Source organism: Notamacropus eugenii, chromosome 2 (genome assembly GCF_028372415.1).
Source record: "Notamacropus eugenii isolate mMacEug1 chromosome 2, mMacEug1.pri_v2, whole genome shotgun sequence".
Taxonomy (NCBI): domain Eukaryota; kingdom Metazoa; phylum Chordata; class Mammalia; order Diprotodontia; family Macropodidae; genus Notamacropus; species Notamacropus eugenii.
In genome coordinates this window covers 81,881,695-81,891,119 of record NC_092873.1, presented here as the reverse complement: position 1 = coordinate 81,891,119, position 9,425 = coordinate 81,881,695, and the positions used below count along the sequence as shown (strand labels likewise).

Sequence of the window (9,425 nt, the reverse complement as noted above, 5' to 3'; positions counted from 1 at the left end):
TTACATGATTGAATGTATATAACTTATATCAGATAGCTTACTATCTTGGGAAGGAGGAGGGCAGGAAGGGACAGGGAGAATTTGGAGTTAAAATTTTTTTAAAATCAAATGTGAAAAATTCGTTGTATATATAATTGGGGGAAGGGGAATAAAATATTATTTTTAAAAACATACTTTTTTTCTCCAACAATTTCTCTGGCTGGGGTGGGGTGGGCAGCCACAGGCAACGAGCACTATGGCGGCAGTGGCGACGGCGGCGGCGGGAGCGGAAGCTGTGTTGGGGACCGTGGGGGCAGGGAGGGGGCATATAGCCACCGTGGTGGGGGGGGGAGGGGTGACCCAAGCCACGACCAGGGTGCCCCTGGGTGGGCCGCGCTGGTGCCAGAGCCATACACATGAGACATGGAGGAGGAGGGCAAGAAAGGGAAGAAGCCTGGAATTGTGTAACCATTTAAGCTAGTTTTCCTTAAAGGAGAAAAGGGTCAGGATAAGAAGGTCCACGAGAAGGTCACAGAAAGATGCCCTCTTCATACTGTGGTGCTATCTCTACCTGATCAAGTTGAACCAGATATGCTGTTGAATGACTATATTGAAAAGGAAGTGAAGTATTTAGGCCAATTAACATCAATCCCAGAATATCTGAATCCCTCCAGTGGGACTGAAATTCTGCATTTCATAGATAATGCAAAGAGGGCTCATCAGCTCCCTGGGCACTTGACCCAGGAACATGATGCTGTGATCAGTCTTTCTGCCTACAACATAAAGCTGGTGTGGAGAGATGGAGAAGACATCATACTCAGGGTTCCCATCCATGACACTGCAGCAGTTTCCTACATCCAGGATGGCTTATCACACCTAGTGGTGCTGAAAACAGCTCAGGACCTTGGAATCTCCCCCAGCCAGAGCCTTTGTGCAGAAGGCTCCAAAACCCTCACCTCGGGCTCCCTGTCTGAAAGCGGAGTGGTACCCGTTGAAGCATGCTGCTTGGTAATCCTGGCTACAGAGAACAAAGTGACTGCAGAAAAACTCTACTCTCTGCTCAGCCAAGTTTTCCAGATTGTTTACACAGAGTCCACCATAGACTTCTTAGACCGAGCAATGTTCTATAGGGCTTCTACTCTCACATGCCAACTGTCCCTGCACAACGAAGACTCTTCTACGAAAGTGGATATGAAGAAGCCTATGAAAGTGAAGCAAGCCCTTTCTTGTTTTTGAAGTTGCCAGATACAAGTGGCCCCTCATCCTCTTTCTTCACACAGCCGTCTCCTCACATCAAAGCAGTCAGTGAGAGTGAGTTGAGCACCACAGCCTCTGAACTCCTGCAGGATTACACGATGACGCTGAGAACCAAGCTGTCATCCCAGGAGATCCAGCAGTTTGCCATGCTACTGCAAGAGTACCGAAATGGGGCCTCCATTCATGAATTTTGCATCAATCTGCGACAACTTTATGGAGACAGCAGGAAGTTTCTATTGTAAGGCCTTTCATCCCAGAAAAAGACAACCAACATTTTGAGAATTTTCTGGAGACAACTGAAGTAAAGGATGGCTGAAGCATCATCACTGACAGTTTTGGAAGGTACCTGCGGACAATAAGCACCACTTCCAATTCAATCACCAATGGGAATGGGGCCACAGGGAGATCAGATGACCAGTCTGCACCATCAGAAGGGGATGAATGGGACCGTATGATCTCTGATATCAGCAATTACATTGAGGCACTTGGCTGCAGCATGGACCAGGACTCTTCATGAGGAAAAAGCCTGAAGGAGGGAGGAGGAACATCTCTCAGGCCTGAAAGGGGCCTTCCTCTCCTTCTGGTTCACTCTCTCCTGTAGCTGTCATCCCAGTCCTTCCTCAGAAATGGTTCTAGGGGACCAGCCATAATGCTAAACACCTTGTTTCCTTCCTTAGTGGTGAGAAGCAGAATGGTGTATTAGAGAGTCTGAGTGAGCTAGGACCCTTCTACTGTGAAGAAATGAATGTGTTATAAGAGGAGGAGTGGTATTGGCTGCCAGAAATATAAAAGAGTTTTGCACTTGTCCAAATTGTCCATGTTCCTTGCTCCTATCCTCTGCCTAGAGGTTTCTGGGTAGGAGTGTGTCAACTAAGGTATGGCAGAAGGATGGGGAGAGGAGCCAACTTGGTGAAGAAGGTTCACTTCAGTTCCCCTGGACAGTTTACAGTTTTGCACATGATGTTCCTGTTGTAACTCTCAGAGACCTTTTCCGAAAGAGGAAGTTTATCACAATGTGAATAATTTAAATCTCTTGTTGTCAGACACATTTCTAGTCTAAATGGAGAGATTGTGTGTGCTGAGAGAAGTGGTAGGCATTTTCCATTTCAAATGGTTGTCCAGGGATGATGGAGAAGTCAATTGGGCTATCTGGAGTATGGCACTGGGGAGTTTTCACTGACTTCTGCTCCCATCTCTCCATAGTCCTAATAAGATCTTGTGGGCCAAAGAGGGGAGAGTACTCTTACCTCTGTTTACTAAGACTGTCCTCATCTCATTTAGGTGTGCCTAAGAGAAACCCATTCCTGGAGAATAGGGCCTTGGCTGGGTATTGCAAGACAGAGTTGGGGCAGGAGTGGGCTAGTTTGACTTTGTTGGAGAGTCTTTGTTGCCTTCTCCAGCATTTCCCTGGACACCCTGCTGCTTTCTGAAGTAGGCAGGGAGGGAGGGGAAGGGGGATCTCCTCTAAACCCAAAGGAAGTTGTGAATTTCAGTGCCAGGAGCTCCTCATGTTTGGCTTGTTCTGATTTTTCCTTCTTAGAACTGAGGGTGAGATAGTGGCAGTCCCATAGGATCAGGTGGTCAGGATTCTCTGAGGGACAAGTTACAGTAATAAATGGAAGACCAAATCATATTCAGTTAACTGGGATGCTTTACCTTTGCATGAGGTATATAATATAATGTACATGTAGTGTAAATATGCTCTTATAAATACACTTATTTTTTTAATCCATATGCCATCCCGATCCTGGCTTGGGAAGCTAGCCTTCCCAGAGTGGTGCGACTTGCTGTCCTCTTGGTGTAATAGCCTCTTCCTTAATTTATACTAGGGTTATATTTTTTACTCCTTTTTAGATAAAACTTCCCTAGATTTTGCTAAGGGACAGTCACAGCTTTCTTTTCATTCTGAGATAAAACTGTTAGTGTGTAGCAATCTTCTCTGATGCTTTTCCAGACAGGTTGTCTACAGTCGCATTCTCTGTCTCTCTTGCTTTCTTCCGTGTATTTCCTTACCATAACCTTGTCACATTCCTTTCTTCATCTGTCTCATTCTCCTGTTTTTGTTCTCATTTAGGCTTGCTCTTGCCCCAGCCTTCCCCTATTTCTACCTCCCCTTCCCCCTTTTTCACATATGCAGCTGTTCCCATGTGTTACTGAGCACGGGGTGGGGGGTGGGGGGCTGCACATTACACTGACTTAGCCAGCCATCTGTGACCTTTGTGTATACAAGTTAGCTATGAAGGAGGGTCACAGTTTCTACCACTGTGCTTCATTGCTGTGTCTGCGTAGATGGGAAATTTGTCTTTCTGAACCTAGCAAAGGCTAACGTCCATTTCCCAGTCCAAACCTTTACCTTTTGGATTAGCATACTTGGACACACGATCATAAATTTAGAGCTGGAAGGGACTTTAAAGATCCCCTAATCCAGTCTTCTCATTTGTAGAATGAGGCACTTGAGGACCAGAGAAGTTAAATGATTTATCCAAAGTTACCTAGTCAGTAAGTAGCTAGAGATTAAATTCAGGTCCAGAATAGCAGACTCCAGATATAGCATTATTTCTACTTCATCACACTGCCTCCTTGCAGGCACCTCATTGGATCCTTGGTTCTCAAGCAGACCAAAAAAACACTTGCCCAAGGTGAGGTTCATTCCTCCTGAGGGAGAGGAGAGGGGGGTGTGAAGGTCATCATGCCAGGGACTCAGTGTCAGAAGCCAAGCCACGGTAGGGCTGTAGGCAGTGTGGATGTATTTAATTTCTACTCCTTCCTCTTCCTTCTGTTTGAAAGCCAGGGCAGGATTAATGAGAATTCTATCATGGATATGTGCTAACTCATTTCCTCTGTTCTGTACCTCCTCTCATAGACTTTCCTTCCTTCCCTCCCGACTTCCTTTCTCTGCGTCTTCTCAATGGTCACTACAGTCTCAACGACTTCCTGTTCAACTATGAGCTTTAGCTTTCCCCAAGATGGAAAGCATTTCTGCCTATCATCTGACTCCCTGTGGTATTTCTCAGGTAAATTGCACCCAGAAGGTACATAAATATGAATGCTAGACTTAACTTGAGAGCACTACTTTGGTATGGGTTGCACATTTTACCACCAGTTCATCTATGCATCCCCACCGACTTCCTATCTCTGGAGCGATGACTGACTAGTTATCAGTTTCAGTGGTACCTGTGGCACTGACCCCAGAACTCCACTTCCATAGGGAAAAGTCAAGATGGTACCCAGAGGTTTAGAAGAGAGGGATCAGGTCTGGAGGAGTGGGAGAAGTGAAAAGGAAGGAAGAGAAGGAATCAAATCCATTGAACTGTCTAATCTTTCTGGAAATGTCTTGGGCTCAGCTCTCTTTAGGCCATAGAGGAACACCCTAACTCCACCCTTACTCAGGTTCATCCTTCCCTGAGCTACAGTTTTAAAATCCCAAAGCCCTTCCTCCAGTTGGGGAAGGGAATACAGAGTAGAAGCAAACACCCCACAAAGCTTCCTCTAGACTTGTGCTCTTCAGAGATGCCAGCCTGGCTGTCCTAACAGTGCTGCTGCACTGTTTTATCTGTCTCTTTCTGTATTACACACCTCCAGGCTTTCGGGGTGGGTCGGGGGGGCAGTGGCAAGTGTTCTTCACAGTGAATTGGGCATTTGATTCTCTTCTCTACAATAGCAAGCTAGAAGGCACTAGTGCCGTGAGCTCCAACCCTGCTAGTATCTGGGATCCTCTAGCCAGACTAGAGCCCCTGGTTGACTGATAGAGATCAATTGTTTCTGTCATACAGAATGATGGGCAAAGAGGCAGTCCCTTCTTCCCAGAACAACAAAGCTAATACAGCTCTTAACATAGAGGAGAACTTAACCTTAACTGAGCATGGATATGCAATGCCTTCCTAGGGCACTGAAATACAAAGGGAATGGAGAGGGGGGCAGGAATGAAAGCAGGAAGGACAGTGGGGGCAGAGAATCTTGAATTTTTGGAGATTCAGCTCCCCACAACGGCTTGAGGTAAAGCTGGACTATGTCTCTCCTGCTTTAAGCAAAATATGAAAAGCCAGTTTGACATAATGAATAAATTAGAGCATGACTGTTCACTTTAGAGAGGATTCCCCTACTAGCAAGCTTCCCTCTTACATTTAAGGTAGGATATCATTCACAGGAATTAGATTAACACATGAAGTTTATAGCACCTAACATAGTGCTGGTCACATGGTAGATGCCTGATAAATACTTATGGGTTAATTGATTACTTGGAGTGATCCATTCATTGATGGTATAAAGGAGAGCACCTGTGTCCCTGGTGGATCCTCACCAAATCCCCAGAACTTTGGCCATCAGAATTGTTAGTGCCTTTGATGTCACTGCACTGGAATTAGTGTACACTCGGCTGACAAAGTTCAGGCCGGGACATGTTGGAGATGATTTTCCATAACAGACTTCAGGGACTTGCCTGTTAGACCTGTAGCCATTTTCATATGTGCCGAGTGATGTGACTCAAGAGCTGCAGTATATTTGTATCATTGGCTGTGGATTGTTGGATCACTGAAAACAAAGTTCTCTGGGTACCGGGCTATTTGGATAATTGTCTTTCTCTCTCCCCACTGCCATGTCCTTCCCTGGCCCAGCCTTGTCCAAGACTTGGTCAGTTTTTGAAACTGAAATTTGTTCCCAGTTCTGTGCTTGGGGAGTGAAGGGGATGGGTGTTAGGGTTAGGGGTGGGGATTGGATGGGAGAGATGCCTTTATTTTTTATATGGTCTCTAGATTTATATACAAAGGTAATTTGCACTATGGGATTCTGGGAACGGGGACAAATCAGGGCCCTAGAGTTTGAAAGCTCTTCGGTCTCCCCAGGTGGGCTTCATGCCAATGGGGCTGAGAGGACTTTGGCCCCTGACACAACCACCTGAGCCATTAAAAGTGTCCTCAAGTCTTTGTGTGGGGTTGTGAGAGGTGGCAGGCAGCTGTATGTATGATATGATGTTCCTCACCTCATTTGTACACGGTTTTGTATGTATGCTTTCTGTACGGAATATTTGTTAGAGGTAAATATATTCCAGCATCCAAAAAAAAAAAAACCCACAATTTCCTTGAAGAACTAGTTGGTATGTAGAATGTAGGGCCTGGAGTTCAGAAGACCTGAGTTCATATCCATCCTCAGACCCATACTAGCTTTGTGACCCTGGGTAAGTCACAACTTTTATCTAAGTTCCATTGATTATAAAATGTGGATAATAGTAGTATCTACCTGCTAGGGTTATTGTGAGGATCATAGAGATAATATTTGCAAATCTTTTACCACAATGCCTCGCACATAGTAGCTGCTTAATAAATGCTTATTCTCTTCCGTTTTCCTCCCCCTTTCCCTGCAACACAATGCTTTATGGGGAAAGAATAGATTCAGTATTTTGTTCAATTCCTACACAACATTGTTCCCATCAAATTCACATTCAAAGGCAGTATCATCACTGCTTTATGAGTCCTTGTTTCAGGTTTCACTAGCATGGATACCAAAAGGTTTCTCCTTGCATCTCAGCATGTTGATACTGGATTGGCTGCATTACCTAGTCTAACATACCAGGATGTCATCACCTTTCAAAATCACATAGTCACCTTTACCTAGATTGGAAAAGAAAAATACAGAGACCAAGGATCAATGCCCTGCTCAAGTATCACATAGCCTCAGATGGGGAAGAAAACCCAAAGGTTTCTTCCCTTACTACTTGGTCTCTTACTTGAAGCAAAGAAGTCACCAAAGAAAGGTAGGAGACAAAGAGGCAGTAGCTGAAACTGATAGTGTTTCTTGAATGTGTTCAAACTCAGAGTCTCTTCTTCAAAATGTGATTTATTAAGGATACCTCCTTATGTATCATCACAGCTCTTCTGGAAGCAAACTTTCTGGCCTTACTATGTGGAGAAATGCTATTCCAGTTGCAATGATCATCAAACTTAAATTTAAAATGAAAAAGAAAACAAAGAAAATAATTTTGATTTATAACAAAAAAAAATAAGCTAAAGAAAGGAGAAGGAAGTTCTATAGGGGAGAACAATAAGCAATTGTTTGAACTCCTAAGTTAAGTTTGAAATATTTTAAAAACAAGCTACACATAGTGGATATTCCTCACTTCAAAGACAGTCCTATTTTTTGTGCTTTACACAAAGAAATAGTCACATCTGTCAATGTTTGTTAGTTTTCTAATAGCAAAAAGGAAAAAAATTATATTAAATACAAATTTATAAAATATCTGAAGCCAGACTACCAAAGCAGATCTATTTATATACAATTTTTAACAATACTGCTTAAAGAAATAATGAACAATTTGAATAACTGGAAGGAAATTCAGGGCTCATGACTTGGCCATACTAATATAATTAAAATTATGATGCCATTGAAGCTAATTTAAAGACTTGGTGCTATGCCAATCAAACTCTCAAAGGAATACTTCATAAAGCTATATAAAAAATAGCAAAATTCATTTATAAGAACAAAAGTACATAGAACCCAAAGAAAATGATGAGAAAAATCAGGATTAAACTGAAAATATAATTTTAAAAACTCAAATTATAATATGAAACAATAGCCACATCCCCAAAAAATGTTGCTGGTTAAAAAATACAAAAGTTGTTGAAAGGAACAACTAAATAAGAAAAAATAAAAATAGAACTAAATAATTCATTATTTAACAAATCAAAGAATACAAATTATTTGTAGAATGTACAATTCCTATTTGAAAAGAATTGCCAAGAAAACAGGAAAGCAGTTTGGCACAAATTAAGTCTAAACTATGATCTTAAACCACATATCTTAATAAAATAAAAATAAGGGGGCTCAGTTTTTGGAAGAAGTTTTGAGTGCCAGATGAGAGTCTGGAAAGCCACTAAGCTGCCCCCCAGCTTTGAAAACTTTGGTGCTTCCTTCTCTGGTAATGATGTATGTATGTTAATGGTCAGACATTTTGGAAGCATGTCTGTTGACTTTTGATTTCTCTGTATTTTCTCTTAAGTTCAAAATGCTGACTAACTGAATGATATATGTGCTTCATTAAAGTGAATGTTAACCCCCCAAAACAATATATAAAAATAAATATGTGACCTAAATATTAAAGCTCACACCCTTAAAAAAAAATTAAGGACAACCGTATCAGTTACTTTTCACAGCTATGATGTGGCAGAGAGTTCTGAATCAAGCAAAAGATAAAAGTGATTTAAAAGAAAGACAACTTCTATAACGTCAAATTTAAAATCTTTTGCAAAAACAGAATTAGTGAACTAGCATGTGATGGAAACCAGTTTATTAGAAGGAAAAAAGTTGCATCAAATACCACTAATTAGGGCTTGATATCCAAAATATACAGAAGCCCAATCCAAATATGCAGTTTAAGTTTTTCTCCAATGACTAACCAAAGGATATAACCAATGCACATTTTTTTAAAATTGTCAATTATGAGCACCTATGTTGAAGTTTCCTCTATTTTTCATTCAGCATGCAAGAATTAGAGGGAAGCTCTCACTTGATCTTCCCTACCCCCTCAAGCCAGCAGCATGTCTCAGGCTGAATTTGATTGAGATGTAAAAGTCAAAAACCATATTGTTTATCTATAGCCACTTCAAACAAGCCACAATTGGAAATGTAAATACAGATCATCCAGGTATGATGGACTTCAAAGTCAAGGCTAAGTGACATGCCTGGAACTCTTTGAAAGGGAAATCCAAAGAAGATTCCATGAAAACTTGTATTACAAAAGTGGAAGAACTAAAAGGAAAATACGGACTATACAAGAAACTGGAGCTGTGCACTTGAAAGCCAAATTTTAAAAATGATTTAATTTCCTAATACTGTGATCAAAGTTAAACCCATGTAAATAATGTGAAGCAGTAAGAGTTGGCAAGGCTACACTAGGTCCATCAGGTTATACAGCTCTTGAATTGGAGAGTGATGCAGTTATTAATCTTGGCTCAGTAGCTTTCTTTAATCTGTAAATCAATAAAGTACATTTGTTACCTTAAAAAATTTTCCTCAAAACAACTAATCATAAGAGAAATACAAATTATACAAATTCAAAAGAAAAACAAATTCACACCCAGCAAATTAAGAATAATAAAAGATGGAAACAGACAACACTGGAGGAGTTATGGAAAAAGAGGATTGGTTGGTTTTTCCTTAATGCTCAAAGAGAACCAAAATGATATCACTACATCAGT

General features: G+C 41.6%; 2 pseudogenes; both read left to right on the top strand.

Annotated features, from left to right (window-relative positions):
• The first annotated feature begins 402 nt into the window (after positions 1–402).
• Positions 403–1,753, top strand: LOC140523584 (cerebral cavernous malformations 2 protein pseudogene; annotated as a pseudogene).
• A 7,012-nt stretch (positions 1,754–8,765) lies between these two features.
• On the top strand, positions 8,766–9,024 carry LOC140522693 (acyl-CoA-binding protein-like; annotated as a pseudogene).
• Positions 9,025–9,425: the final 401 nt, after the last annotated feature.